The sequence below is a fragment of the Sciurus vulgaris genome (genome assembly GCF_902686455.1).
Source record: "Sciurus vulgaris genome assembly, chromosome: 7".
Lineage (NCBI taxonomy): Eukaryota > Metazoa > Chordata > Mammalia > Rodentia > Sciuridae > Sciurus > Sciurus vulgaris.
The window spans coordinates 125,613,241-125,629,330 of record NC_136467.1 but is presented as its reverse complement, the minus strand read 5'-3'; the positions used below and the strand labels follow the sequence as shown (position 1 = coordinate 125,629,330).

Below are 16,090 nucleotides of genomic sequence, written 5' to 3'. Positions count from 1 at the left end.
TGTGAATCTTTTTCTTCATCTACATTTTTTGTTGTTTCTGTTGTTACTATGGATTGAACCCAAGTCCTTATTAATGGTGAGCAGGTACTCTAACACAGAATTATACATACAACTTCTGAATCATATGTGTGTGTGTGTGTGTGTGTGTGTGTGTGTGTGCATTCTCCTTTCTGTTTTTAAACTTTTAAATTTTTTGTTGTTTTTAGATATACATGCCAATAGGGTGTATTTTGACATATCATATATACATGGGCTGCAACCCATTACAATTTTGATCCCATTCTTGTGGTGGTATATGATACGGAGGCTCACTGGTCATGTATTCATACATGAGCACAGGACAGTTATGTCTGATTCATTCTAAGCTCTTTCCTGTTCCCATGCTCCCTCCCTTCCCTTCAATCCCTTTGTCTAATCCAGTGAACATCTATACTTCTCCTCCCTACCTTCCCTCGCTATGGGTTAGCAATCACATATCAGACAGACCATTTGACCTTTGATTTTGGAGGGATTGGCTTATTTCACTTAGCATGATAGTCTCCAGATCCATTCATTTACCAGCAAATGTCATAATTCCACTCTTCTTTAAGGTTGAGTAATATTCCATTATATATATGTACCACATTTTCTTTATCCATTCATCTGTTGAAGGGCACCTAGGTTGGTTCCAAAGCTTAGCTATTGTAAATTAAGTTGCTATAAACATTGAGGTGGCTGCATCACTGTTGTATGCTGATCTTAAGTCCTTTGGGTATAAGCCAAGGAGTAGGATAACTGGGTCAAATGGTGGTTCCATTCCAAGATTTCTAAGGAAACTCCATACTGCTTTCCAGAATGGTTGCACCAGTTTGCAGTTCCGTCAGCAATGTATGAGTGAACATTTTTCACCACATCCTCGCCAATATTTATTGTCGCTTATATTCTTAATAATTGCCATTCTGACTGGAGTGAGATGAAATCTCAGTGTAGTTTTGATTTGCATTTCTCTAATTGCTAGATATGTGGAACATTCCTTCATATATTTGTTGACCATTTGTATTTCTTCTGTGAAGTGCCTGTTCAGTTCCTCTGCCTGTTTATTGATTGGGTCGTTTTTTTGTTTTGTTTTTGTTTTTTTGGTGTTAAGATTTTTGAGTCCTTTGTATATTGTGGATATTAATGCTCTATCTGTGGTACAGGTGATAAAATTTTTCTCCCATTTTCTCTCTGTTCATGTCCTTGATTTTTTCCTTTGCTGTGAAGAAGCTTTTTAGTTTAAGTGCATTCTTCTTTCTGCACAGCCTTCTCGGTCTTCCAAGCCTTGGCTTAGGCTGGGAGGGGCAAGAGCTTCCTTCTTTGCTTTTAGCACCACCTTGGTGAAAAGGGTACATTTCCAGCCTTGCTCCAGGCTATACCAAATCCTCAACCCTATGTCATAATTTCAATCCTAATGATCTTGATTGCCTTTCTCTCTTTGGAGAGATCACATTTGTCCATTACAGTGATGATGTTATGCCAATGCCACCCAGTGAATGTGAAGTAGCAACTACTTTGGGTGTTTCAGTCAGAGATTTAAATGTTAGAGGGTGAAAATTACATCTAATAAAAACCTGGGGCCTTCCACCTGTGAAATTGGAAGAGTTCAATGCTGTGATACATGTCAAGAGTTCCTCCTGAAGTGAAGGTGCATCTGCCCCTTTCTATGACCAACAAATAGGCACAATGCTCAGTGGGCCTCTTTGGATTTTGGAGGCAGCATATTCCTCATTTGTTAGTGCTACCCTGGGCCATTTACTGAGGGACCTGAAAAACTCCTGTTTTTGAGTGGGATGCAGAACAAGGAAAGATTCTGACAGGTGCAGGCTTCTGTGGGAGTGGCAGGTACCACTTCTATTTGGAGCTTCTGGAAGCTCCTACAGGTGAATTGCAGCATAGTCCCCTTAAGATTTTGGAGCAAAGACCTGCATCTTCCACAGATAACTACTGTCCATCTGAGCTGCCCAGCATAAATTGTGTGCTTTCTGACCCATCAAGTCATAAAGTCATGCATGCATACTAGCACTTCATCATCCAATGCTGGTAGTGTGCATGTGACCAGACTGGAGCAGGCCCTCAAGATTACAGTCAGTTACATGCAGAAGTAGCCCCATGTCCATAGTCTTCATTCCTGCTATACTATGTTCCCTCCCATCCTTCACTTTGGGACTCATTTCCTGGTGACCAGTTGACAGAAGAAGATAAACCTGTGCCTGGTTCATAGATGGTTCTGCAAGCTATTCAGGCACCATGTAAAAATGGACAGCTGCTGTCCTAGAGACCCTTCTTGGGCATCCCTGAATGACACTGCTGAAGGGAAATATTTTCAGTGGGCAGAACTTGAAGCAGTAAATCTGGTTGTTAACTTTGCGTGGAGGGAGTGATGGCCACATGTACAATATGTATCAGTCCATGTGATGTGACCATTGGTTGGATGGTTAAAGGCTTGGAAAAGATATTGTAGTAATTCCTTGACAAAGAAATCTGAGGAAAAAGATGAATTCACATGAAAAACTGTAACCATCAAGTTGATAGGGTGAATTATTTTGCAGGTACTAGTTAGCCTCTTTCCCCAGTCATTTTTGCCATTGCCCAGTGGGTTCATGCAAAATGTGGCCATGGTGCCATGGGTGGAGTTCATGCATGAGCTTACATATATGTACTTTCCACTCACTAAGGACAATGTTGCTATGTCCAGTCTGCCAACAACAGTGACAACTCTGAGTACCCAAAATGACACCATTTCCAGGGTGATCACCCGTTCTCTGGTGGCAAGTTGATTACATTAAACATCTACCATCTTAGAAGGAGCAATGTTTTCTTCTTACTAGAATATAGATAGTTGGTACATATATGATCTGCCTTGCCTACAAGCAATGCATTTGGCAAAATGACCATCTGTGGGCTTACAGAATGCCCAATCCACCATGCAGCATTGCCACTCATTAAGGAACTCAGTTCACAGCCAAAAAAAGAGGCTCATGGAAGTCACAGGTCTTAACCATGTTCTCCACCATCCTGAAGTAGTTGACTTGGTAGGATGGTGGAAGGGCTTTTTGACTAAGTCATTACAGTACCAACTAGGTGATATAATAGGTTACAGCATTGGGGCAAGGTTCTTCACCCACCAAGTAAAGAACTATGACCAACTGAGGTGTTTGCTCAAAGCAAAGAGAGCACAGATCAGGGAGTAGAGTAAACCAACTCTAACCATGTGACAGCATGAAAACAGATTATAATTTTTTTATGATTAAATTTATTATTGTGATATATTGCCTAATATTATTTTCCAAAGACTTTGCTGTTATCACAATAAAAATTTAAGAAGCCTTCTAATTCCTGTGAATTTATGTGTGTATCCAAGTTCAGTAATTATTTCACCGTCTGTCTAAATGTTCCAAGAATTCTAATAAATCTCAATCAAATATACACTAGGCATTTTGTGGCACTTGGTTAGCTGATTCTAAGCCTTGTGTGGAAATATACATGAATAATAGCCAAGATACATTTAATCAAGAAGAATAAGGGACTGTATTCTTTTAGTAGATATCAAGACTTACATTAAAGTTATTATAAACAGAGAGTAGGGTGTTGATACAAGGTTAGACAAGTAGATATTAGAACAGAGTAGGAAGCCACAAACCAAACAACACACATGTAGACATTATGCATTTGTGACTATGTATAGGACACAGAGAGAGAGAAAGAATAGTACATGCATACATACAAACTGGAGCTATATGTAATATATAGTGTTGATATATAATACCACTAACATTAGAGATTGTTGGGTAAAGGACAAATTTTGAACAAATGATTTAAGGACTATTGGTTACCCATATGGAAAAAATGGGATTACACTCATCTCTTCCAAAATATTATTTAATATGGTAGAATACCTTCATGACCTTAGCAAAGGATAGTTTTTTTCATTCAAGTTACAATAAAGCATTTACCCTAAGAAAAATATGATAAAATTAAAGATAATAAATTTGAGATTCCAGATCATTTGGAGATTTTCCATTCCTCAGCAGACATGGAAACACTAAATGCCCCTCTGCAAAATTCCTATAAGTACAATATACCTTGGAATGTATCATGGGGATCTTTCTTAAAGGCATCAGTCTTCCATTCAATGGATGGCATCTGACATATAAATTGGTGTGATCAGAACTGGGTAAGAATTCAGAAGACATGGGACTCAACACTGGTTACTACCCAGAACCCTAGCAGTTCTCACACCTACATGTGTCAAGTGGCACATTAATGCCTTGGGGAAGAGAGCATCTTCCCAGCCCAGCATCTTCCCAGGAAATATAGTTAGGAGAAAGTTGAGCAGGTTATATGTAATCTTTGCATCCGGCAATCCGTGTTGATGAGAATTTGGACCATCAAGAGCTTCCTTACACAGCTCCCCATAGGGCACAGGGTAAAGATACCTGAACAGCAGTGTGGCAATCACCTATTACATTGGATATTACACAACCACGCGGTAATTCCACTCCTGGGCACATAATTCTAAGAGCCATGTGCTCACATGTAGAAATAAACATGTACCAGGAGGCTCATAACAGCTTTGTTCATCATTTCCCAAATCTGAAAACAAGCCAAATCACCACAAACAATAGAAGGGCAATTTAACATGTGAATTACCTATTTAATGAAATGCTCTAAGCAGCAAAGATGAACACATACTAACAACTTAGCAAACATACATTTCAGCTAAAATAAGGTCAAACAAATTTGAAATAAAATAAGGTCAAACAAAGCATGATACATTTGTATAAAAGTTTTTAAATGTGTTTTAAGTTCCAAATAATCTGTATTGTTTACAGATGCACCAATAGGGGTAAAACTTTATGGATCAGTCTGAAAAGGATGACTATGGCTATGAACCTGATGGTGGGTAACTCTCAGAGGAAAAAATGGGATTGTAATTGCTATGGGAATTGGTATGGAAACTGGTGGATTGATCTTTTACCTTTTTTAAAAAACATGGTGCTTCCTTTTAATTCCATTTGTTAACATGCAAATATAATTCATGTACCTCTCTCTTGGTGTTATTTATGGGATCAAATCATTTTTAAAATTCATATTAGCCACTTATGTGTAACTGGAAAAATTAACCTTTGGTCAAAAAGGAGATGAGCCCCAATTAACCAGAGAATAGATTGTGAATAAGAATTGGATCTAAGAGTTATCACCATCTTTTGGTTATTCTCAGGATCCCATGTATGACAAAAGAAGACCACTGTCCGTCCCTCCTGTGATGACAGAATCACCATGTGCTGCTCATCACCATAGTCAGGAGCCACCTGTGACTGAGCATTTGAAGTGAGAACGGGGTCTTAAATTTTCTTTAATTTTAATTGATTTAAATTTAGACAGTCACATATGAACAAGGCAGCATTAGGGAAATAAAATGAATGAGGGGTCCGCTGTCACTATTTTTTTTTCAGTCCACCAATGGTTATCAATGATAGCTTTGCTGTTGCCATCTTTGGGAAGAAGATCGACACAAGTGATTTAAGCTTTCTTCAGAATTGAGATTTTCTTAAGGTCAGCAGCTAATAATAATATTTGTTTTACAAGAAAGGAACTTATTTATCAATGTTCTCTGTAGGTACTGAAAGAATAGTAAATTCTCATGTGTATGTGAACTGAATGACTTTTCCAATCACAAATTTTGCTGTAAAGTAGGAAAATTTGAAAACTAAATATAATTTTCAAACACCAAATTCTTTGTTTTTAAGATTCTTCCACAAATCACTGATATTTATTGATTAACTACTATGTGCCAGCACAAGCACTTTTCCTTACATCAACTCATTTAATCTCTCCACAAATCTAGGTAAAATTTTGGTCATCATATTGCAGATGAGGTGGATGAACCAGTTGTTTGGAAAGCCCAGAGCCTCACCCACTCTTGAATATAATTATTTTGGCCACTATATAGTAAAAATTATATCATCTTGAATTTTAAAATCTAGAATAGTAATTTTATGCCATATGGGGGGAAAAAAGAATTAAAAGGAAGGAAATCCAGAGTAAGCTCAGTACATTATATTTTAGGATATAACACATGAACATTGGATGATATATCAACTGTGGTATAAAAGATGATAAATGCTTGCTGAGAGTGGTGGTGCATGTCTGCAATCCCAGCAACTCAGGAAATTGAGGCAGGAGGATTACAAATTCAAGGCCAGCCTCAGAAACTGAGCAAGACCCTGTTTCAAAAAAAAAATTTTTTTTAAAGACTAGTGGTTTAATACCCAGTATCTAATAAGAAGAAGAAGATGCACAACTCATGCAAATCTTTCATTTATCCTGAACACTTTACTGTGGATGCATAAGTGGAAAGTGAATATAATGTTAAACATATTGGGTATAGAGAAAGGATTGAGAGCTTGACAGCATCACCCAACAGAGTATACTTATTTAACAAAGACATTGTCACTTGGTTTGTTTCAGGCACTGTTCTAGACCATTTTGATGCATTAAAACACATCTAATCCTCATAACAATTTTATGAAGTAGCTACCATAAAGTCCCCATTTTACTGGTAACTTAGTGCAACTCGAATCAACTGGGTGATGAGCTGTTATAGTTCTTTTAGTTTTGTTCCTAGAACTTTTCTTCCTTTCTTCTTTTGTAGTGTTAACATTCAGTTACACCAAACAGTTTGTTCTCATGAGTTTTGCAGTCTAATTTTTATTCATTCATTCTACTCTATTTTAGTTTACAAGAAAGGACAACAGAATAAGTTATAGAATTTCCTTCTAATTTGTAATTTAAAAGTCAAGACTGGGAAGATCCAAAATGGCAGACTAGAGGAAAGCTGCATTTCTATTTGCTCCAAGACTCAGGATTCAATCAGAGGAAATACTGTTTCTCTGTGAGGCAGTCCTCACTGCCCATGGATAACCTGCTGTTTAGCCCCCATTTGTCTGCTGGATCACCTGCCATCTGCAAGCATATCACCTGCCTTTTGAGTGCAGATGGCTTGTTCATCTGCCTATCATTCATCATTTTCCTGTTTGCCCACCTCTTGCCTGCCCAACCCCAGCCTTTCACCAACCCATCACCCACCACCAGATGTCCACCCACCAATTATCCTCTGTTAGCCTGCAGAATGCCCACAGACCACCAGTGGATTGCCTGCTGCCCACTGTTGCATGGAAGTCCATTGTAACAATGCCCCCAGGTTTGATTACAAATGCCACCACCATCTTGGGACACTGGCCAGAGCCTACAGGTTTGCTGCTGCCACCTCCACCATCTTGGGTCATGGCCACCTAGGTCTGGGGACACAGACCAGGGCTTGGAGATACATTGGCTTCAGGTCTTATTGCAGTTGAGGTCTTTCTGCTCAGTGCAGTAGAGGCTGCCATCTGGTTGCCCCTTTGCAGGGTCCACTCGTCTGTGTGAGCACCTGCCTGCTGGTCTCTCTACAAGTTGAAAGGGCAATGCTATCTTGGGACTACAGCAAGACAGGATCTGGGAAAACTGAAGTCCCGGTCCATCAGATTGCAGCTGGGTTTGTGTGGGCCATTCTGGGTCTGGCAAGCCTGTGGAAAGCCAGAGACTAGGGGCAATTCCCCAGGAGAGCACAGGTTGAAGACACTGGGGAAAACTGGGCTCTCTCCAGATCAGTGAGTCCTGAGGTGTACAGAAACAGAAGGGACCAACTACAATTGGTAGGAAGACTGTAAGAGGGTGTGAGGGCATCTTGTTATCAGCTCATCCACCCAACTGGTTTGGCACACTGGACTGGAGCTAACATCAAACTTCAGACAACCCACCTATTTATGGAGAAGGGAAGCTGAGAAAATTTTTGAAAGCCAACCCAAGCAATCATTCAATTATCCATTGAGACTTTTTCTTTTTTCTTTTCTGCCCTCTCTCACACCTCTAGCATCTGTAAATCCAAATATTTTTCATGCATCAATTTACTAAGGAATGGGATATCTGAATAGTATATGACAGTTTTGTTGTGTATTCTTATATTTTCACTTTCTTTTCAAAATCTTTATGTACTTTTTTCTCTCACCTTATGTCTCCCTGGATTCTCTCTCTCTCACTTCTCTCATACTAACAGACAACCTCTATTAATTCCTCCCTCACTCTTACTATAAATTTTTACCTCTATATTCTCTCTTTCTCACTCATAAACATCCCATTTTATACTACTTCTGTTCCCTCATTGTTGATCATTTGAAATGCTAAACCCTTTTAACTAACTTACTATTTATATTGTAGACAATAATTGAACACTTCATTTCTTTTTATTGTGACAACACTGTAAACATGTTAATAGGAGTCACTTGCTTTAAGATGATATATTGTGTGCAGTGGATACTGTTAATATTGGCCTCTCACTTAAAGGTGAGGTGCTGGAAGCCTTTAAGGACACTATAAGACTACAGAGTAGAATCTGTACTGCCTCAGTTCCATACTGCTAGATGGGAAGACACACAAACAACATGAAAAAATAAGGGAACAAAGTGCCTCAAATAAGCTGAGATGGTCCAACAAAAGAATCCATAGACAACGCAGTAGAAGAAATGTCAGAGATAGAGTTTAGAAAATACATAGTTAGATTGATCTTCAAAATAAAGGAAGGTATCAGAGAGCATATACAGGAAGTGAAACATCACTTCAATAAAGAGGCAAAGATTATAAAAAAGGAATCAAGCAGAAATTCTCAAAATGAAGGAAACAATAAACCAAATTAAAAATCCAATGGAAAGCATCACCAACAGACTAGACAACTTGAAAGATAGAATCTCAGACAATGAAGACAAAATATATTCTTGAAAATAAAGTTGACCACACAGAGAAGATGGTAAGAAACCATGAAGAGAACTTCCAAGAAATATGGGATAAAATAAAAAGACAAAATTTAAGATTTATTGGAACACAGGAAGGCATGGAGATACAAAACAAAGGAATGCACAACCTTTTCAATGACATAACATCAGAAAACTTCCCAAATCTAAAGAATGAAATAGAAAATCAACTATAAGAGGCTAATAGGATCCCAAATGTACAAAATTACAGCAGATCCACACCAAGGCACATTGTAATGAGAATGACTAACATACAGAATAAAAATAGAATTTTAAAGGCTGCAAGATAAAAAAAATCAAATTACATATAGGGAGAAACCACTTTGGATCTCAGCTGATTTCTCAACACAGACCCTCAATGCCAGGAGTCCTGGAAAACATATTTCAAGCTCTGAAAGAAAATGGAAGCCATCGAGAATTTAATATCCAGCAAAATTAAGCTTCAGATTTGAAGATGAAATAAAAACCTTCCATGGTAAACAAAAGGTAAAAGAAGTCACAACTACCAAGCCAGCACTAGAGAACATTTTCAGCAAAATATTCCATGAGGAGGAAATGAGAAACAACAATGAAAGTCAGCAAAGGGAGAAACTACACTTAAGGAAAAAAACCAACGAAAGGAGAAACCAAGTCAAGTTAAAAACCAAAAATAAGCCAAAATGGCCAGGAATACAAATCACATCTCAATAATAACCCTGAAGATTAATGGCCTAAACTCAGAATCAAAAGACATAGACTGGCAGATTGGATTTTAAAAAGACCCAACAATATGCTGTCTTCAAGAGACTCATCTCATAGGAAAAGACATTCACAGTCTGATGGGAAAAAAACATACGATTCACATGAACTCAGCAGAAAAGCAGAAATTTCCATCCTCATATCAGATAAAGTGGACTTCAAACCAAAGTTAGAAGGGATAAAGAAGGACATTTCATACTGCTTAAGGGAATCATACACCAACAAGACATAACAATTGTAAATATAGATGCCCCAAACAATGGAGCATCTACATATATCATACGAACCTTCTCAACTTCAAGAATCAGACCACAACACAATAATACTGGGAAACTTTAACACACCTCTATCACCACTGGATAGATCTTCTAAACAAAAATTAAACAAAAAAAAAAACTATAGAATTAAATAAAGAATTATAAGAACTATAGAATTAAATAGAATTAATGGACATATATAGACTATTTCATCCATCATCAATCAAATACTCTTTCTTCTCAGCAGGACATGGATCCTTCTCTAAAATAGACCATATGTTATTCCACAAAGCAACTCTCAGCAAATACAAAAAAATAGAAATATTACCCTGAATTCTATCAGATCGTGTGGAATGAAACTAGAAATCAACAATAAAATAAAAACAGAAGCCTTTCCAACACCTGGAGACTAAATAGCATACTATTAAATGATGAATGGATAAAAGAAGAAATCAAGGAGAAAATTTAAAAATACTTAGAGGTAAATGAGAACATCAATACAACATATCAAAATTTCTGGGACACTATGAAGGCCAAGAGGAAAGTTCATTGCATTTAACTCATACATTAAAAGAATAAAAATTCACTTAGAGGAACCAGGAAATTCCACCAGAAAACTTTTAGAACTCATAAGTGAATTCAGTAAAGTAGCGGGATATAAGATCAATGCACATAAATCGAATGCATTTTTATACATAAGTGATGAATCTTTGGAAAGAATAATTAGGAAAACTACCCCATTCACAATAGCCTCGAAAAAAACAAAATACTTGGGAATCAATCTCACAAAAGAGGTGAAAGACCTCTACAATGAGAACTATACAACACTAAAGAAAGAAATTAAAGAACACCTTAGAAGATGGAAGGATCTCCCATGTTCTTGGATAGGAAGAATTAATATTGTCAAAATGGCCATACTACCAAAAGTGCTATACAGATTCAATGCAATTCCAATTAAAATCCCAATGACATACCTTACAGAAATAGAGCAAGCAATTATGAAATTCATCTGGAAGAATGAGAAACCCAGAATAGCTAAAGCAATTCTTAGCAGGAAGAGTGAAGCAGGGGGTATCGCAATACCAGATCTTCAACTCTACTACAAAGCAATGGCATGGTATTGGTACCAAAATAGAAAGGTAGATCAATGGTACAGAATAGAGGACACGGACACAAACCCAAATAAATACAATTTTCTCATACTAGACAAAGGGGCCAAAAATATGCAATGGAGAAAAGATAGCCTCTTCTACAAATGGTGCTGGGATAATTGGAAATCATATGCAACAGAATGAAACTAAATCCATATCTCTCACCATGCACGAAACTAAACTGAAAATGGATTAAGGACCTTGGAATCAGACCAGAGACTCTGCAGATTATAGAAGAAAAAGTAGGTCCAGATCTTCAACATGTCGGCTTAGGATCAGACTTCCTTAACAGGACTCCCATAGCACAAGAAATAAAAGCAAGCATCAATAACTGGGATAGATTCAAACTAAAAAGCTTTCTCTCAGCAAAGGAAACTATCAGCAATGCAAGGAAAGAGCCTACAGAGTAGGAGAATATCTTTGCCTCTCATACTTCAGATAGAGCACTAATCTCCAGAATCTATAAAGAACTAAAAAAACTCTACACCAAGAATGCAAATAATCCAATTGACAAATGGGCAAAGGAAATGAATAGACACTTCACAGAAGAAGATCTACAAGCAATCAACAAACATATGGAAAAATGTTCAACATCTCTAGTAATAAGGGAAATGCAAATCAAAACCACGCTAAGATTCCATCTCACCCCAATTAGAATGGCGATTATCAAGAATACAAGCAACAACAGGTGTTGGCGAGGATGTGGGGAGAAAGGTACACTCATACATTGCTGGTGGGGCTGCAAATTAGTGCAGCCACTCTGGAAAGCAGTGTGGAGATTTCTTAGAAAACTTGGAATGGAACCACCATTTGACCCAGCTATCCCACTCCTTGGCCTATACCCAAAGGACTTAAAATCAGCATACTACAGAGATACAGCCACATCAATGTTCATAGCTGCTCAATTCACAATAGCCAAATTGTGGAACCAACCTAGATGCCCTTCAATTGATGAGTGGGATAAAGAAACTGTGGTATATATATACAATGGAATGTTACTCAGCCATAAAGAATGATAAAATTATGGCATTTGCAGGCAAATGGATGAAATTGGAGAATATCATGCTAAGTGAGATAAGCCAATCTCAAAAAACCAAAGGATGAATGATATCGCTAATAAGTGGATGATGACACATAATGGGGGGTGGGAGGGGTTAGTGTTAGGGTTAGAGTTAGGGTTAGGGAGGAGGGCAAGAATGGAGGAAGGAAGGACTGTATTGAGGGAAAAGAGGGGTGGGAGGGGTGGGGGGAAGGGAAAAAAATAACAGAATGAATCAAACAACATTACCCTATGTAAATTTATGACTACACAAATGGTATGCCTTTACACCATGTACAAACAGAGAAACAACATGTATCCCATTTGTTTACAATAAAAAATAAATAAATAAATAAATAAATAAATAATAAAAATTCAACATACAAATGATGTAACATTACATCTTCAAAGCCCTTCAAAAAGAAGAACGAATCAACACTAAGAGCAGGAAATTATTAAAATCAGAGTTGAAATCAATGAATTTGAAACAAAAGAAACAACTCAAAAACTTGACAATACAAAAAGTTGATTCCTTGAAAAAATAAATAAAATTGATAAACCCTTAGCCACACTAATAAAGAAAATGAGAGAGAAAACTCAAATTATTAAAATTTGTGTTGCAAAAGGAATATCACAACAGATACTACTGAAATACAGAAGAAAATTAGAAACTATCTTGAAAATTTATACTCAAATAAAATAGAAAAACTTGAAGACATTGACAAATTTCTAGAGACATATGATCTACCCAAACTGATGCAGGAGGACATACACAATTTAAACAGACCGATTTCAAGCAAAGAAATAGAAGACACCATCAAAAACCTACCAACCAAGAAAGGTCCAGGACCAGATGAATTCTCAGCCAAGTCCTATAAGACCTTCAAAGAACAATTAACACCAATACTCCTCAAATTATTCCATGAAATAGAAAAGGAGGGAACGCTTCCAAACTCATCCTATGAGATTAGTATCATCCTTTCAAAACCAGACAAAGACACATCAAGGAAAGAAAACTTTAGACCAATATGCCTCATGAACATACACACAAAAATACTCAATAAAATTCTGGCAAATCACATATAAAATATATTAAAAAGATAGTGCACCATGATCAAGTGGGCTTCATCCCTGGGATGCAAGATTGGTTCAACATATGGAAATCAATAAATGTAATACATCACATCAATAGACTTAAAGTTAAGAATCATATGATTATCTCAATAGACAAAGAGAAAGCATTTGACAAAATTCAGCTCCTTTTCATGTTCAAAACACCAGAAAAACTAAGGAGAGTAGGGACATACCTCAACATTGTAAAAGCTATCTACGCTAAGCCCATGGGCAACGTCATTCTAAATGGAGAAAAGAATGAAAGCATTTCCCCTAAAAACTGGAACAAGACAAGGATGCCCTCTTTCACTACTTCTATTCAACATTGTCCTTGAAACCCTAACCAAAGCAATCAACAGATGAAAGAAACTAAAGGGATATGAAATGTCGCTGGCTCTTTGGGGTTCCAAATCCGTGGATATTTGTCACCGCCTGCAGCAACAACTTGCACGGGTCTTATGGGTGGTGGAGTGGAAACTGAGGCACTTCTATCTTTCTCTTTAGTGCACTGCTTTCTTGCTTGCTTATTTATAGCGTATAGAGGAAATGAAGTTTACTTGCTTTGAGAGGAAAGAAAGAGAGACTTTGCTTATCAGAGAGAAAGGGACTTTGCTTAAGAGAGACTTTGAGAGGACAGGCTTTGCTTAGAGCTTAGAGAGAGAGAGACTTGCTACGCCTCACTTAAGGTCTGCTGCTTACTGGTGCTCCTGCATCCTGTGAACTAAGGGTGTGTCTACCTAAGGTGCCCTAGTGATGCGTCTCAGTTCTCCGTTCTGCGATCTGCCTTCCGCCGCTGCCCCTACTCGCTGCTGCCGCGCGTGTCTTTTCTTCTACTAGCTGCCGCGCGTGTGTTTCCTTTCTTCTGGCTGCTGTTCGTGTCTAGCTGCTTCCATGCGTGTGTCTTCTTCTACTGCTTTTCTGCTAATGGCTGCTGTTCGTGTCTCACTCTGCCTACGCTTATATCACCTCCAGGAGGCGGAGAGCAGGGCCATGCCTCTTAAGCAAAGATTAGGCAAGGCGCTCCGAGCAGGCAATTAGTGCTCGAGAACACATGCGCATACATTGTGTGCGTGGACGATAAAATCACCTGAGTGTGCTTATGTCAATTAACCTCCTCGCTGCTGATGTGGTCAACATGGCACAGCCCCCAACAATGAAAAGGAAAAGAAGAACTCAAACTATCACTATTTGCTGATGACATGATTCTATATTTAGAGGATCCAAAAAAATCCACCAGAAAACTTCTAGAACTAATATATGAATTCAGCAATGTAGGAGGATATAAAATAAATACACATAAATCAATTGCTTTTCTATACATAAGTGACGAATCCACTGCAAGAGAAATTAGGAAAACTACCCCATTCACAATAGCCTCATTAAAAAAAAAAAAAAAAACCTCGGGAATCAATCTAACAAAAGTGGTGAAAGACCTCTACAATGAAAACTACAGAAGACTGAAGAAAGAAATTAAAGAAGACCTTAGAAGATGGAAAAATCTCCATCTCAATAGGAGATGCTCTTCAATAGGCAGAATTAATTTGTCAAAATGGCCATAGTATCAAAAGTGTTATACAGATTCAATGCAATTCCTAATAAAATCCCAATGACATTCTTCATAGAAATAGAAAAAGCAATCACGAAATTCATTTGGAAAAATAAGAGACCCAGAATAGCCAAGGCAGTCCTCAACAGGAAGAGGGAAGCAGGAAGCATCACACCACCAGACGTTAAACTATACTACAGGGCAATAGTAACAAAAACAGCATGGCATTGGCAACAAAATCATCATGTAGACTAATGGTACAAAATAGAAGACACAGAGACAAACCCACACAAATACAATTATCTCATACTAGACAAAAGTGCCAAAAAACACATTGAAGAAAAGATAGTCTCTTCAAGAAATGGTGCTAGGAAAACTGGAAATCCATATGTAACAAAATGAAATTAAACCTCTATCTCTAACCCTGCACAAAAATCAACTCAAAGTGGATCAAAGACTTAAGCACTAGAACAGAGACCCTATGCCTAATAGAAGAAAAAGTAGATCCAAATTGTCATCATGTCAGCTTAGGACCTGACTTTCTTAACAAGACGCCTGCCTAAAGCACAAGAAATAAAATTAAAAATCAATAAACAGGATGGATTCAAACTAAAATGCTTCTTCTTAGTAAAGGAAATAACGTGAAAAGAGAGCCTACAGAATTTGAAAAAAAACTTTACCACATGCACCTCAGATAGAACACTAATCTCTAATATACATAAAGAACTCAAAAGACTTAACACCAAAAAAACAAATAACCCAATTAATAAATGGGTTACAAAATGGAATGTACACTTCATAGAAGAAGAAATACAATTGATCAACAAATATGAAAAAATATTCATCATCTCTTGTAATTAGAGAAATGCAAATCAAAACTACTCTAAGATTTCATCTCATTCCATTCAGAATGGCAATTATCAAAAATACAAGCAATAAGCATTGGTGAGGATGTTGGAGAAAAGGTACACTCATACATTGTTGATGGGACTGCAGATTGGTGCAACCACTTTGGAAAACAGTATAGAGATTCCTAAGAAAACGTGGAATGGAACCACCACTTGACCCAATTGTCCCACTCCTTGGTTTACACCCAAAGGACTTAAACTCAGCATACTGTAGTGACGCAGTCACATCAATGTTTGTAGCAGCTTAATTCACATAGAAAAACTACGAAACCAACCTACACGCCATTCAACAGATGAATGGATAAAGAAAATATGATACATATACATGATGGAATATTATTCAGCCATAAAGAAGAATTAAATTATGGCAGTTTCAGGTAAATGGATGGAACTGGAGAATAACATGCTAAGTGAAATAAACCAATCCCAAAAAACCAAAGGCCAAATGTTTTCTCTGATAAGCAGAGCTGA

At 37.5% G+C, this 16,090-nt stretch overlaps 1 protein-coding gene across 2 annotated transcripts in view; it reads right to left on the bottom strand.

The window, feature by feature from the left end:
• The window catches only part of LOC306666197 (H-2 class I histocompatibility antigen, Q10 alpha chain-like), a 137,189-nt gene that overhangs the window by 68,042 nt on the left and 53,057 nt on the right, over positions 1 to 16,090 (bottom strand). The gene's annotated exons all lie outside the window — the stretch shown is intronic.